This window comes from Silene latifolia, chromosome 7 (assembly GCF_048544455.1).
Source record: "Silene latifolia isolate original U9 population chromosome 7, ASM4854445v1, whole genome shotgun sequence".
In the NCBI taxonomy this organism is placed as follows: domain Eukaryota; kingdom Viridiplantae; phylum Streptophyta; class Magnoliopsida; order Caryophyllales; family Caryophyllaceae; genus Silene; species Silene latifolia.
The window spans coordinates 116,411,007-116,427,454 of record NC_133532.1 but is presented as its reverse complement, the minus strand read 5'-3'; positions in this window follow the sequence as shown (position 1 = coordinate 116,427,454).

Below are 16,448 nucleotides of genomic sequence, written 5' to 3'. Positions count from 1 at the left end.
CGACCGGTTTGACGAGTTACCACCGGTTTGGTAAGACGAGGTTGTTGAGTAGTTGGCCACTCCCTCCGTAGTTAAGACTATTTATGACCAGTCTTGGTCTTTCTCACCTATTAGATTCCATGGCCGAGAATTATAACATGCCCCTTATTTCTGCTTTTGTTGAGAGATGGCAACCCGACACCAACAATTTTCACATGCCTTTTGGGGAGATGTCCATACTCCTTCACGATGTTGCGCGATCTTAGGCGTTCGGGTTCTTTGTAACTCGTTGTAAGGTGGAGAGTAATGACGGGACGTTGGCGGATCCCCTTATGTATGTATGTGGCTTCTTTGGGATTTCATCAGAGCAGTTGAGGTTGCCGTTAAACTCTACTAAGAAGGTCCCTATTTACAAGAGTGGGGGTATATTGGTAGATGCGGTTGTGAAACGGCGAGAGCTAATTGTGATGTTGTTTTTGCTCGGGGTTTTTGGTCATGGTGTTGGGGTCGACACTTTTTGTCGACAAATCGGTGATAGGTTACGTCCTCGGTTGTTTCCTTTAGTGTATGATATCGATGGTGTACACGACTACGCTTGGGGAGCCGGTGTACTTGCCTTCATGTACCGACAGATTGGGGGTGGCTTCACGTCTTTGGTGTGAAGACTATTGGTGGTTGCTTGACCTTGTTGCAATCGTGGATCTATGAGTATTTTCCTATGTTCGGACCCGGTCCACCTTCGGCAATTGACCCTACTCAGCCTCGGTCGTGTTCTTGGAGATCCGTTGGTCCTTTCGCTCAAAATGCGGAGAAATTGTTGGAGTATCGGAGGTTGTTAGATGGGCTTACTTGTGCTTCCATTAGGTGGGATCCGTACGGGCCGCGTCGAAGGAGTATCATCCTCGTACTTTGTATACCTAAGTTGTATTCGTTTCATGGACATAGCGGAGCCGTACCCGGCTGATCGGTGTTTACGACGGTTTGGGTATGTGCGATCATACCCAATCCCATTATGAGATTGACGTGCATCGTCCCGCCGGGGATAGGGTGCGAGGTTAGTGTTGGGGTTGGGAGACCGATCATCTTTGGGATTCTTTGGCGGGATCACGTGGTTCGACTTTCTCGTAAATCGAGACCGATTAGCTTCCGGGTGAGACGGAGCCAGAGTATGAGGCTTGGTTTAATGGGAATTCTCACCCGTTCATCATTGATCCCGACCACGTTGATGCCCCCCGCCACATGAGGATTTTGATATTCCCGCCGAGGTAATAATATTACTTACATTGTTGTAATAATCGATATAATTTTCTTCTTGTTCCTCGATAATGTTTATAATGTTTTAGTTGTTCTTGTCAATTTGCAGATCGCACGTCTTTGTAATGTTTCATTTTACGAGGCCAAAAAATTAAGGATGACAAGAAATGACTTGCCTTCCTCCGCAAGATGATGAAGAACGTCGGCCCATTGATTGAGAGGGTCGGGGATATCATACGTCAACGAGGACCTCGTCAAACACCCGGTGATGTTGTTCAGCGTAGATCAGATGGTGTGTACACTGATAGCGACCAAGAGGATGATAACTAGTTTGTGTTTGTTTTCATTTATGTTGTACGGTTTTGAAGACATTTTTTATGTTGGATTATTATGTTATTTGACTATTTGAACGTTGTTTATTTCAAAAAACATGACGGTTTTAAATTCTGAAATTTCTTAAATTTCTTAAATTTCTTGAATACATAACTACTTCATGACAATGGCCAACATAATGAAAACAAACAAATACAAGATACACTTGAAATAAAACTTCATCATCCTTGTCATTTCCGAAATCTCCTTTTTTATACCTATCACTTGCTCTTTCATGACATTTCCACTTGATGCATCATCACGATAAGGAAAATACCTCAAATCACCAATGGTGTAGTCGACCTCAAGAGGTGCGCAATACGTTGTGCCGAAACTCCTCGTAGTCGTGGTAGCAGTGGTAGACGGTGTACCGGGGCCCGTTTGAGTGGACCGGGGGGTTCGATACGGAGTAAAACGAACCGACGGAGTAGAACGGGGAGTAGAACGGGGAGTAGACGACGGAGTAACAGGAATCGTCGGAGTAGAACGGGGGGTACTAGACGGAGTACGTTGGGAAGACGGAGTACCTACTCGAACACGAACCCGTGCATGCTCAACGGCGGACGGATCTCTACGAGTTCCCCTACTCGGACGTCCTCTAGGGTTCTCGTTGACCCGAGGCTCGTTTACATCCTCCTGATCCGGATGTATCTGAGAGTAAAGGGCATCGAACATGGATGATCTCATACTCGGATCTGCATTCCGAATTTCATCGAATAACTCCTCCAACCGATCATCATCACAAGTCGGCATTGCCTCCGAACCATCGTAATCCAACTTCCTCCAAAATGCATGTAACACATCAACAGGGACCCGAGATCCGTTTCTAGAAATGCGGTGAAGTGAACAAGCACATAACAAACCAAGTGTAGTAGCCTTTACACAACCGCAATCGATCGACAAGGCATCTTCCGTCATCTTGGCACCTCTTTCGAATTCTTTACGCAATTCAATGATGGCATTCTTTGATATTTTGCAAGAAAGTCTGGAAAATAATCGCTGAATCCCCGTCAACCGCCTCGATCTAGATAACTCCAACGAGTGTCGGATCTCAACATGTTGCGTTTCCATCAAAGAATGAAACCGACTCCAGATGCTATCAACTGCCAGTTTCGCGCTATTCAGCCATCTCTTCAAATTCGCATGAGCCGACTCAACCCGGGATGTAGAAGTATTGCCAAAATGAGTTATCTTGTTCGTTCTATACTTGGCCCATTTTTCCAAGAGCGGGAACCATTGGCTCTCAATATAAGCCGCCACTCCCGCCCATTCCCTTGCCAATTTGCCCCACGCAACATTAAACTTATCTTCGGTCTCCGCCTCGACAACCGCAGTAAACAAGTTAAAAGTTACGTGCTTAGCCCAACTATCTTGACCCGTGATATCAAGTGCTTTCGTCTCCACGTTAGCATATATATGCCAAAGACATAGCAAGTGAGACGAATCCGGAAAAACAATGGGAATCGCGTTCAACAAACCTTTCTCGCAATCAGTAACAATAGCATTAGGTTGAACGGCATCATTGAGCGGGGCCTTCGATTTCCGTAGGACCCACAGATATTTCTCCTCGGACTCATGCGTCACAAGAGCATACGCGATGACAAAGCTCTTCCCGACGGGTGTGACTCCAACCATCTCAACAAGCGGAAGACGGTAGTCATTTGTCTTGTACGTGGAATCGATCTGTACCACATAATAGTATGATCGAAACATCTTAACCGCTTGTGGATGAGCCATGAACACGTGGGTTAGCTCATCGGTCTCCTGATCAGTGACCCAATAATGAACGTACTTATGCTGAACCGCAAGTGCTAACATCTCATTGTCTTAGGGTTTCTCCCTTCTCTTTCCTCGACCCTTACTTTCTGAGAACGGTTGTAGATTTGTCGCCGATTAGGTCTTGACTTTTCCGATTCCGCGATGTAAACCCGCACTAATAATTGCCGGTCTAACGTGAGCTCTAACTTGGGCATCGATAAAAGCCAACTCCTCGTCATCAAACTTTGCAAAGTATCTGTCGCCGTCACAATACAACGTTAAACCATGATTATGAAACCCGGATCTCATCACAAGCTGCCACTTATTCTCTTCTAATTCAACAACTTTCATTGAAAATTTGCAATTGCACCACGCGGTAGCGGTGTTACCTCTCATTAAAGAATCGGCATCCTTATTTACGGGACCTTTTCCACCCATCCGACAAACAAAATAACGTTGTCTCAAATTAGGTATTACGACCAACTTTCTTGTTGCTTGATTTTTTTATACCAAACCCGAGTCGGAGCCCGATCTCATATGCCCAATTAAACGCTTCAGTACTAGATGCAAAAAATCTGGTTGTCGTAAAATGATCTGAGTAATCAACATCGTCTCCATCGTTAATCACCTGCGCACGCATTTCAATAAATTAGTTATTAATTAATTATTTGCTTCGGAAAGAGTCGGAGTAAATAAAAAATATTAATGAAAAAAATGAGTCAGAAATATTAATGAAAAAAATATAATATAAAGACGGTCGTTAATTATTTGAAATGTCGGAAAAAATAAAAAATTAAAATTATATAATACAAAGACGAGACGGTCGTTAATTATTTGAATTGTCGGAAAAAATTAAAAATTAAAATAATATAATACAAAGACGGGAATTAATTATTTTAATTGTTTTATACAAAAAAAAAAAAAAAAAAAAACACGAATTGGGCCTTGGACGAAAGAATTTTTCGTCAAAATTAGGCACAGACGAAAAATTCTTTCGTCCAACATGGGCCTTGACGAAAGAATTTTTCGTCCCGTGCACTGGTTTTGGACGAAAAATTCTTTCGTCCCAGGCCCATGTTGACGAAAGAATTTTTCGTCCAAGACGTGTCCTGACGAAAATTCTCTTCGTCCAGGCCAAGACGTGTACTTTTTTTTTTTTTTTTTTTTTTTTTTTTTAATTGCTTTTTCAAATAAATCCGTCACAAATTCTATCATAATTCCGTCTACATTCATGGCATCTATCCTAATTCGGGATTCAAACGATAATAAAACATAAATTTTTAACAAAACTAAATCGTAAACTAACCTCGTTACTAGCTTCATTGTTGGAATCGTTGTTAAAATCGTTCCCGTTCATGTTGTTAATTACAAAACCCGACTTTTTTTTTTTGTTTGAAATATTTTAGTGAGACGGTGACTTGTGTTTTAGTGAGACGGAAATTGCATTTGTGTTTTGAGACGGAAATTGCATTTTGGTGAGACGGATATGGAGTTATGATATGGAGGGCAAACTTGGAAATTTACGTTAATTGTCGACGATATTTAGTAATTTGTCGACGACGTATAGCAGGACCCTTATTAAGTCCAGTTACTTTATCGCATATTTAAATTTTCACAAAATTGTTTAATAAGACAGTCTTTTACTATAAGACCAACCCATTAAAAAAAGGGTAATGATAAATACAACCCACTGGGTTGTATTTAAGAAACCAAAAGAGGAAATAAATTTTTGATATATGCATTAAATGTATTGGTTAATGTGTAATTTAGTTCTTAATTCCTAAGTTAATACCTAAATTAGAAGGTATTTAATGCTTAAATACAACCCAGTGGGTTGTATTTAGCATTACCCTTAAAAAAAAGCCCCAGCAAATATAAAACCAAATGATTTGCAGTAAAGAAATACGAAAATCCCAACTGCAAATGTCTTCCCAAATAGAAATTAGAAACCAACAATCCCACAAACTGCTTCTCTCCCAATTTCCCAAATAGAAAAATCACATTCTCATCTTCAATCAAAAATCGTAGGTGATTCCCGCTCCTCTTTGTAGGCTGTAGATAGTCACTTCTGAATAAAGAGTCCTTAATATAAAACATTAAGTTCTCAAACTAGTACAATCTTGAACTTAAATTCCCGCCTTCTGAAAATAAAGCAAAGCTATTTATGTTTTCAAACTAAAATGAGTAGTTATCAAACTAAGAATATTACTTCACCAAATAAAATTGAAGAAGTCAGCTTATAATGTTACAATAAAGACTTGGTTTTCATTGCAAAATACGAAGTTTTCACACTAAAACCGTAAGTTTTGAAGTTAGAAGCGCTACTTATCAAATTGATAATATAAAACAAAGGTATTAATGTACGATTGAGTATTGACTTTCATTTGAAGTCCTAAATTTTCAATTGAAATATCAAAGTTGTAATATATAAAAATGAAAAATGTGAATATGCTAATGCAAATTAGTTGTCAAAAATTAAATACCTTTAAATCTAATTCCATACGTGTGGGTGATTGGTGCCACCGTCGGTGTTGCCATTCTTATTCTACTTCGGATAATTGATTCGTGCTGCGAAGATTTGAGGATCGTTGTTGGGTATAGTGTGGCGGGGGTGATTGCGGACCTGATGAGGACGGAGATCGTTGTAGCAATGGTGGAGACTAAAGTTCATACGGAGTAGCTTTTGTTTCCAGGAGGGTTATATGCTTTTCACTTATATTGGGCTAATTCTCCTATTGGGCCCGTCCTATGCTATAGGACGGTCCTATAGGAGAGTTGCTGTTAAATTTTTACCTTTAAATTTAGTTTTTTTTTTACCATTATTTAATTTAGTTACTTACTATTAAAGAGATTGCTTTGATTGGGGGTAAAAAGAGGGAGATGAATAGGGGAGTGATAGATAGAGTGCATTTTCTATGTTTGGCATGAGAGTAATTATTCACCTCCTAAATCTATTACCCTCATGAAAGGGTAATACATTACCCACCCTCCCCCATGGGTAATGATTAAGGAGGTAAAACATCTTCTCCGTAATCATTACCCTTACATGTCAAACCTAGAGGTGGCAAATGGGTCAATTGGGTCGGGTATGGGTCGGGTCATTTCGAGTCTGACATACATTTCGGGTCAAATCGGGTCGGGTCATTTCGGGTTTCGGGTCAATTTCGGGTGACCTGTTGTTGAGTCATTTCGGGTCGGGTCACTTTCGGGTATGGGTCATTTTGGGTCGGGTCGTTTTCAGATCAATGATTAAAACAATTTAGCAGTACTATATTGATTAAGAAATATTATTTTGCAAATTTAACTATTTATTAGGAATTGTTGTTGTTCTGGGTGTAATTCCAGAGCAAGTATCGTTACCACCCGTGGCTTGTAGAATAATGTCTTTGGTTGGATTCTTCTTGTCCTTATCGTTCCTCTCGGCCTCTCCTGCAACAATGAACGAACTGAGGGCTTGGCTTTGTGCCAAGCGTACTCACTCCGACGCCCAAGTCAGTAAACTTAAAGGATTAAGCTGTGATACTTGGCTAGAGGTGTATTGTAGAGAGATAAGGAAGATATTACCAGATGAATAGTGTATTTAGGTTAAGTTCTGATATCCTTTCCTCAATGAAGGTTGAGGAGTATTTATAGGCCTTCACCTTTTGTCACGTAATGGCCAAGTGGCCAAGTGGCTTATCAGGTGGAAAGACCGTTCTACCCTCGGCCGATGGACCTACGGCAGGCCGGCCGAGGGTCTTGGATGTGAGTACGCGGATATGTGCCCATTTGGCGGGTTGCCATGCCGATACCACAACTAGCGAGCCGATGGGTCGATCGGCTAAGCGATCTAAGTCGTTGACTTCTTTGTGGATATCTTTGACCTTGCTCAGTGTGTTGACTTGGTCAGCGGTGCAGAATATGCCCCATCAATTTGCCCCCAGCGTAGTCTATGCCGTGGTATGGGCTCCGATGTATGCCGAGCGTATATTCTGCAGAGTAAATTTCGAAAATCTTTCTGTATCGGTGTCCTCTTGTGTACCAGCGTGGCCCTTGCTAGGCCGCTCCATATACCATATCCCCCCTCCACATGGATGCGTAAAGGGTATCCGATGTGGAAAAGAACATGATCTTTGGCCGAGACCAGAGAGTGCTTAGGTTGATTTGGATTGCCCCGGCCGTGCTTCCGGCTTGGTTGATCGGTAGCCGGCGGAGACTAGATACCTAGGAATTTGTTTGAGGGAGATGAACAGTCGAAGAGATGTGAATAGGCGTGTTGAAGACGTTTGGTCACTGTTGCATTGATTGACATTCAACTGTTGCGACGATTGACGTTCCGCGGTTGCATGCTTGACACGTGTGTGTTCGCTGATTGGTTGACGCTTCATGGGCTGCGCCCTGATTGGTCCTTCTTCATGGGCTTTACTCTATAAATAGGGTAGTTATTCCGTGATTTTGGCCTCCATTTTATTTTCGAAAATTTCTCTCTAAAATCTTCATCTCTCCAAACTTTCAAGGGTTGTCTTTGTCTTCTTAATCTTCGGAAGATTTGATCCGGCGAGTGTTTTTCTTTAAGGTAAACAAACAAACTTTTATTTTTTCTTGCTAGTAATTTTTGTGAATCATGTCTTCTCACGATGCCGGGATTGGTACTTCACGCGGGGTTCCCGTCGCGTTTTGATGAGGAGGAGATCTTTGGAGGCCATCCCGCTAAGGTTTGGGGGCCTAGGTCTCCTTCCCCCGTAGGCCGAGATGGCCCTCTTGGAGGGGTTGGAAGATGAGGATGACGATGAGGGGCTCCGGTGACGGTGGGAGGATTACTACTCCGGATCGCGGTGAGGGGCTCCGGCCGGTGGTGGGAGGAGGGCTATTCCGGACCATGGTGAGGCTGTACGACCGGCCTCGACCGTGCACGGACGAATAAGTTCGCAAGCGACTCCGGAGAAACTCTTTTCGGAGATCACTTCTTCCTTGGTGAGGGGTACAAAATTGTTCTCCCTCGGGAGGGTCAGCGGTCTCTTGTCCTCCCCCCGGTCATATCGGCGTGTACATCAGGCATTTGGAGTACGGGCTCCGGTTTCCTTTGAACGAACACGTCGTGCCCATCATCAAAGCTATGAATCTTGCCGTGGCCCACCGCATCCGTTGGCCATGAGGACGATAATTGGCTTTGTATGGCTCTGTCTCTTTAAAGGGGAGGTCCCTACGGTTGACTTATTCCGCCGACTTCATAGTCTTCGGCCGTCATTCGCCCGAAGGGTGGGGTGGTATAGCGTGCGAGACGGAGCCGGATATGTCTCCGTAAACAAACTCACTTCCTGCAAAGACGAAGAGCGATGGGTGTACGTCCAAGTCTTGGGAGGACTACCCGTTGCCTCGGTCTTTTCGGGGCCCCGTTCACCTACGGTGTGAGACCCGGAAGAGTATGAGAATACGTCTCCGGGGTAACAAGGTTAAGATGGACGCTACTTTTGTCCCTCTTTCTGCGGATGAGAGGCGGGCAATGCGGCTATTTGATGCTTTGAGGAGGGATGGCGCCCCGACTCGATTGTTCTTCGGGACGAGATGCTATGCCGCGTCGGCCTCATACCGGCCCTCGGTGGGGTGAGTGGGGTCGGTGTGAGGCCCACCTTTGCTTGCTATGCTCTTTTTCTGAGCTTTGCTTTTACTTCCTTTATGTAACTCTTGTTCGGTTTTTTGCGGATCGGTTTGGTCGGGATCTCGTCGGAGAAAGACTTGGGAGGTTGGGGCTTGATAAGGACGGGAAGGTTCTCACCCGTCATCCTACGGCTGAAGTGAAGGATCGCCGAGTGTCCCCTAACGAACTCATGGACAAACAGACGAAGGCGTTGGATCCGAGACGCTCGAGCACGGGTTCTTGGTGGTGTGCTTGAAGAGATCGAAGAAGGCGGCGTCCAAGTCGGCGGCCGCTTCAATGGCAACTCCCTCTTCGACCCCAGCGGCCGAAAAGGCTCATGTGGAGGTGATCAACATTTCTGAGGAGGAGGTGACCGTTGCTAAGGTCCCTTCTCCGAGGAAGAGGAAAGACCCACTGTCTCGCTTCCGCCGTTCTTGGGGAGGAGCACTTCCACCAAAGACTCCAACTAAGAGGGTTCGAACCGGGCGGATTTAACTTGTGGTTCGGATTTAGCCGGCTCGTTGGGCATTCCCGACGACAGCTTTCGACGTGTCAACGCAAGGTGACCTGGATGCTCTGTGTAAATTTTTTGTAGATCCATCGTCGGCGGCTGCCGTTCTCACTGAACCGCGACCGGAGAAGGCGACTGAGAAGGCGGCTGAGAAGGCTGGTGACCAAAACGTCGTTGTGGACTCCTTACCCCAGTTTTTACTCCCACCGAGCTCGTGGCGGAGGGCGAGAAAATATACAAGAGGTCGGGGAGATGGAGTCGTGCGCCGCCTCCCTTATCATAGAGCGGGAAAAGGCCACGGCCCAATCCGGCCGCGATTCAAGGCTCCGGCTTGATCTCTCCGGCTGCGAAGGGGGAAGCCGGAAGGCTAAGCCGGATCTTCATGCTGCTGTGAGGCGTGCGGAGGAGGCTGAAAAGCTGCTGAGGGCTGAGAGGGCCAAAGTTGAGGATGCTGATGGCGCCACGGCCAAGATGATGGAGGAGCGGAATAGGTATAAAGGCGCCTACGACGCTGTGGTTGCCAAGAGGGACGAGTGGGAGGGTCGGTTCCACAAGCAGGCGGAGGTGCTCAGTAATGTGCAGGCTATCCTTGCTCAAAAAGAGAAGGATATTGAAATGCTCCAAGATGATCTCCTCCCTAAAATGTGCGTCCAATTCGGACCGGCCGAGGAGGCGGCCGGGGAGGCAATCGAAGGTCCGTCCACGACGGCTCCTTCCCGTGGGATAAATATGACCAATTCATGGATGAGATAGGCGAGGCTGCGGAGAAGGCGGAAGCGGCGAAGGCGGCTCAGACAGCCTGAGGCGAAGGAGTTACTTGGAGATGGTCGGCCTTCCTCAAAGCCGGCCAAGAAGATGCCGTTGCTACCGATGGAGGGCAACGGCAGGCATAGGGAGACGGGCGGTCGTCACCGGACTCACCGGCGTCTCGGATAGCCAGGTGTTCGGGGCCAACTATTGAGCCTTCTCTCCCTGCCATCCTTTTGGCGCTTTAAATCCCAAGTCTGTAATCTTTTGCTTTTTTTGTTTTTTTGCTTTTTGTAAAACTTTGGTAGGTAGAGTTTAGGCTACCCACATGGGGACGGCCGTCGTTTGTACTCTCCTTGCAATTACCCGTAATAAAGTTATCTTTGCGCCTTTGGCTTGGCGGGGCTTCGATCATAGTTCTTCGCTTCTTTTCACGTTCTTCGATTGAGTGCGCTCGTTTCCGCACTCGGCATGACCGAGTAGTTCGAATGCACGTCTCAACCGTGTTCAACGTCTTTAGCGTTAGAATCGTGTAGGCATATTGACCGCTAGATTGGCGTCTCAATTGCGCTGAGTATACGTCTCTCTTTTAGCGTATCGGCCGTCGTGTTCCCGATCGCTCTCGGTTTTGACCGAGGTAATCGGGTTGCGGCTTTGATAGCGTCCGTGAATCGTGTAGGCATATTGACCGCTATATTGGCGTCTCAATTGTGCCGAGTATACGTCTCTCTTTTAGCGTATCGGCCGTCGTGTTCCCCGTCGCTCTCGGTTTTGACCGAGGTAATCGGGGTTGCGGCTTCGACAGCGTCCGTAATCGTGTAGGCATATTGACCGCTAGATTGGCGTCTCAATTACGGCGAGTATACGTCTCTCTTTTAGCGCATCGGCCGTCGTGTTCCCCGTCGCTCTCGGTTTTGACCGAGGTAATCGGGGTTGCGGCTTTGATAGCGTCCGTAACTGTGTAGGCATATTGACCGCTAGATTGGCGTCTCAATTGCGCTGAGTATACGTCTATCTCTTAGCGTATCGGCCGTCGTGTTCCCCGTCGCTCTCGGTTTTGACCGAGGTAATCGGGGTTGCGGCTTTGATAGCGTTTCTTTCCTCGTTTGGTGGCAAATTTCGGAGGGGACAGACACTTTGATTGGGAACCTGGGCGTTTCATTCATATGTTATGATTGTGCGCTGGGGTGTCCACAATGGGTTTGGATACCTCCGCCGCTATACAAAGTATTTTCTCAAGTTGTCGGTGTTCCAATGGCTCATCAAGGGCACACCTCCCATGTCTGTCAGCCGGTATGTACCCGGCCTCATCTCCTCAACTACTCGTAGGGACCTTCCCAGTTGGCCGTCAGTTTGCCATGAATATTTCCTTTGTTGGTGGCAGCCGACTTCCTTAGGACCAGGTCCCCTATTTTTAAGTCCCTTTTGTGGACTCTTCGGTTGTAGGCTCTCTTCATCCGGTTTTGATATACGGCCAAGTTCGGGCGTGCGTGTCTCGGCTCTCTTCGACCGGATCCGGGGAAGCCCTTAGGCCCTCCTCGTTTTCAACCGGGTCAAAGGTGGTCGTTACGAATGTCGGCACTGTCGCTTCGATCGGCGGGATCGTTTCTTGAGCCGTAGACTAGGTGGAAGGGGGTGTATCCGTTGCTTCTTTCTCTCGTGGTTCGAAGGGACCATAGGACGCCGGTAGTTCGTCGGCCCACCTACCCTTAAGGTCTTCGACCTCTTCTTTAAGCCGTTGAGGATGGTTTTGTTGGCGCCTCCGCTTTGCCCGTTACTCTGCGGATGGCAGACGGAGGAGTACGCAAACTTGATGCCCAGCTCCTCTAACCAGTTCATTATTAGGTCGCTCCAAAATTCTCGACCGTGGTCAAATACCATAACTTGGGGCAATCCGAAGCGGGTTATAACGTTTTCCCAGATTACCTTCCGGCCGACGGCTGCTTTGTGGTCTTTCTTTGTATCTTGCTACGGCCTCCACCCATTTGGTGAAGTAGTCGACGGCGACGATTAAGAATTTCCTTCCTCCGGAGGTCTGTCGGAAGGCCTAGCATGTCCATCCCCCATTGCGCGAAGGGAAGGGGACTAAGCACCTACTGTAGGTCTCGGAGGGAGTGTGTATCACCGGGCGTGCATCGACAGTTCGTGCACTTCTTGGTCTTCGTTCTGGAGTCTTGAAGCATGGTGGGCCAGAAGTAGCCAGCTCGGAGAGCCTTGTGGGCTAGTGTTCTTGCCCCCATGTGATGTCCGCAGATGCCCTCGTGAATTTCTGTCAGTATTAGTTCTGCGTCGGCCGGACCGACACACTTCAAGAGTGGTCTTATTACGGATCTCCTATACAGTTCCCCTTCGAATACCAGGTACCTGGCGGCGATCCTTTTTATTTTGGCCGAGGGATTGCGGCCCTCCGGCAGTTCACCTGTAAGCTTGTATCTCATTATAGGAGTCATCCACGTTGTCTCGGTCTCTATGTTACCCACCATGCCGACGGTCTCAGTGATGCTTTTCGCATTCCTGATATCTACCAGCACGGTTCGGCTGACATTCTTGATGGTTGAGCTGGCCAGTTTAGAGAGAGCGTCGGCCCGATTGTTCTCGGATCTGGGAACGCACTGGATTTGGAAGGATTTCAATTTTGCTACGTCGGCTTTTACCCTCTCCAGGTACCTTACCATTCCGTCGTCCCGAGCCTCATACTCCCCTCTGATTTGGTTAGTAACCAACAGTGAGTTTGTCTTCAACACAATGTGTTCTGCTCCGGCAGCCCTAGCTAGCTCGACTCCGGTTATCACCGCCTCGTATTCGGACTCATTGTTCGAGGCCGAGAAGGTGAATTTCAGGGCGTACTCAAACTCGTCCCCGTTTGGGCTGATGATAAGGATGCCGGCTCCTGAGCTGTTCGTCGTGGAGGAGCCGTCGGTGTAGACCTCCCATATGCCTGGGTTTGGCTCTTCCCCGATATGTGCATTCGGCCAGGAAATCTGCAAGCGCTTGCCCCTTTATCGAAGGCCTTGGTTTGTCTTGAATGCCGAAACCGGAGAGTTCTACGCCCATTTGATGAGCTGCCGGACTGCTCAAACTTTTCCAAAGCTTTCTCCAACGGCTGATCGGTTAGGACTGTCACGGGGTGTGCATCGAAGTAGGGTTTTAACTTCCTTGCGGCGATGACGACGGCGAAGGCTGCTTTTTCGATTAGCGGGTAATTTCTCTCGGCGGGCAACAGTGTATGGCTGACGAAGTAGATTGGGTGTTCTTGTTTGTCTTCTTCCCGATGATCACGGCGACCGTGGCCGAGGTAATCTATGCTATGTATAGGTATAGCGTCTCCCCCAAGATCGGCCCAGACAGAGTTGGGAGAGTCTGAAGGTGAGCTTTTAGTTGTTTGAAAGCCGTGCTCTGTTCCTCCCCCCAGCTGAAGTCTTTGTTTCCTTTTAACACTTTGAAGAATGGGGTGCTTTTGTCGGCTGACCGAGAGATGAAACGAGCGAGAGCCGCCATTCTCCCGGTCAGCATCATAACCTCTTTTCGATTCCTTGGTTCCGGTAGGTCTAGGATTGCTCGGACCTTGTCTGGATTGGCATCTATGCCCCTGGCACTGACGAGTACGCCTAGGAATTTACCTGCCCGGACACCGAAGTTGCATTTCATTGGGTTGAGCTTCATCTTGTATTTCCTTAGTGAACAAAATGTTTCGTGTAAATCGGCCAGATGCTCGCTGTCGGATTTGCTTTTGACAATAGCATCGTCGACGTAAGCCTCAATGTTTCGCCCTTTTTGGTTTTGGAACACTTTGTCCACCAGCCTCGTGTACGTTGCTCCGGCATTCTTCAAACCGAACGGCATCATTTTGTACATGTATGTGCCGTTGGCGGTGATAAATGCACATTTAGGCATGTCTTCTTCGGCCATAAACACTTGGTGATATCCCGAGAAGGCGTCCAGTAGGCTCAGCATGGTGTAGCCCGCTGTGGCGTCGATCAGACTATCTATTCGAGGCAGGGGGATAACAATCTTTGGGGCATGCTTTATTAAGGTTGGTAAAGTCTACACACATTCTCCATGCCCCCGATGACTTCTTCACCATTATAACATTGGCTAACCACTCAGGATAAGTACAAGGCATGATAAAACCTGCCGCTAGTAATTTGTCTACTTCGGCTTTGATGGCCTCGTCCTTCTCGGCGGAGGAGTTCCTCATTCTCTACTTGACTGGGCGAGCGGTGGTGAGTACGTTCAGCTTGTGAACAATCACCTCCCGGCTTACGCCAGGCATCTCGGCCGCCGAGTATGCAAAAACATCTTTATTTTTCCTCGGCGGGTCCGGAGGTCGGCTCGAATTTTGGTTCCGAGGTTGACACCGATGGTTATGGTGCGGCTCAGGGTCAATTTCTACCTCCTCGGTCTCTGCTCCTTCGACCATGCCGATGGTCCGATCGTTCCGGATGCGGGGCGTCTTTGTATCCGGAAGGATTTTAGTTACGAAGCGACGGCTCTTACCCTCACTAGATACCCGATCGTCCCGTAGTCCCGGCTTCGCACTCGCCTTTGATCTGGTTGGCCGCTAAGAGTGAGTCCGTCGTCACCATGATACGCTCTGCTCCGGCGGCTTTAGCTAGCTCAACTCCGGTTATTACCGTCTCGTATTTGGATTCATTGCTTGAGGCCAATGAGGTAAGCTTCAAGGCGTGCTCAAACACGTCTCCGTTTGGGCTGATAATAACGATGTCGGCCTTCGAGCTATTAGCGTAAACCTCCCATAAATCGGGGTCTTCGTTTTTCGAGGTGAGCTTCTGCGCCTCCCCCCGGTCCGAGACATATATCAGTGTCAGGGCCCTGATGGATACCACAGCGTCGATCTCGCTCAAAGTGACTCGGCCTACGAGAACGTTGTGGGCGGACACGCCGTCGATGACTATGAATTCAGACATAACACTCTTGGTTGTATTCCCCTCGCCAAACCTCACCGGCAATCTAACCGACCCCAGGGGTACCAGGCCGTCCCCAGAAAAGCTGTACAATGGGTCGGTGCAGGGATTCGAGATCTTCGATCCTCGGTCCGAGGCCGAAAAGCATTCTTCTACGTACATAACGTTTGTGTAGGCGCCCGTGTCAATCGGGCATCGCTTCACCAAGTGGTTGGCTATGTCCGGGCGGATTTGTAAGTGGGTTCTATGAAAAGCGACGACTCCATCGTAGTCTTCTTGTCCAATGGTCATGTCTGGGATGCTGGGAGCGGGGGTTGCTGTGTTGGGCACAAAGTTGATGGCCGGATGAGGCTCATCTTGGGGCCGTTTGTGCTCATGAGCGGACCCACTGCTCTCGTTGTCTCTGATGACGACATTGACTACTCCTAACCGCTCAGCGGTGGACTTGCTGTTCGATCCGCCGGCATCTGGTTTTTGGCCTTTGGCAACATATTTGCCGAGGCTCCCCTTTCGGATCAGTTCCTCAATGGCATCCTTCGGTGTCGGCAATCGTTAGGTAAGGTGTCCGGTGTGGCCGTGGTACTTGCGATCTTGGCTCGTGTCACCGTCACTCCTCGGCCTAGGGGTCTTTCCCATTTCGGCCCTCGTTCTTGCTCAAAGCGAAAACTTGGCGGCCGATACAACCAGGAGGGTGTGATTTTCGTCTTGTTTTTTGTAGTACGTTCCCGAGCTCCCCCGGTATCCGCCGGGCTTTGTTTCCAGCGGGCTTGTCGACCGCGACCTATCATTCTTACGGCGTCTTTCGTCGGACCGTGACTGTTGTCGCCACGGCGTCTTTCCCCCGGCCGTTTCTCCCGGTGGCTCTTTTCCCCGAGTGCTCGGCTTGGCTGGGCCTACCCGAGCCTTGTGATAGTCTTCTACCTTGATGGCTTGTTCGGCCAACCGCTGGCGGCGTCCATGCTCGAGGCCTCCGCACTTGATGAGCTCATTTTTAAATCCCCCTTTGGGAGGCCCTTCATCGGGCGCGAAGGCCGCCAGCTCGGGATTAATTTCTCGAATCTGCTGGACCTTTTCATCAAACCTCTTTACGTAGCTCCGGAGAGACTCGCCCCCTCTGTCGATGAGTCGGGAGGTCGGATGTCTCTACGGCCCTTCTCTTATTGCGGAGTCTTGGGCTAGGAAAGCGCCTTTCAGGTCGGCGTAATAGTACACCGAGCCATCGGGAAGCCCTTTGTACCGGCTCGAGCCATCCCATGCAAAGTTGTTGGGAAAACTCGGCACCCGA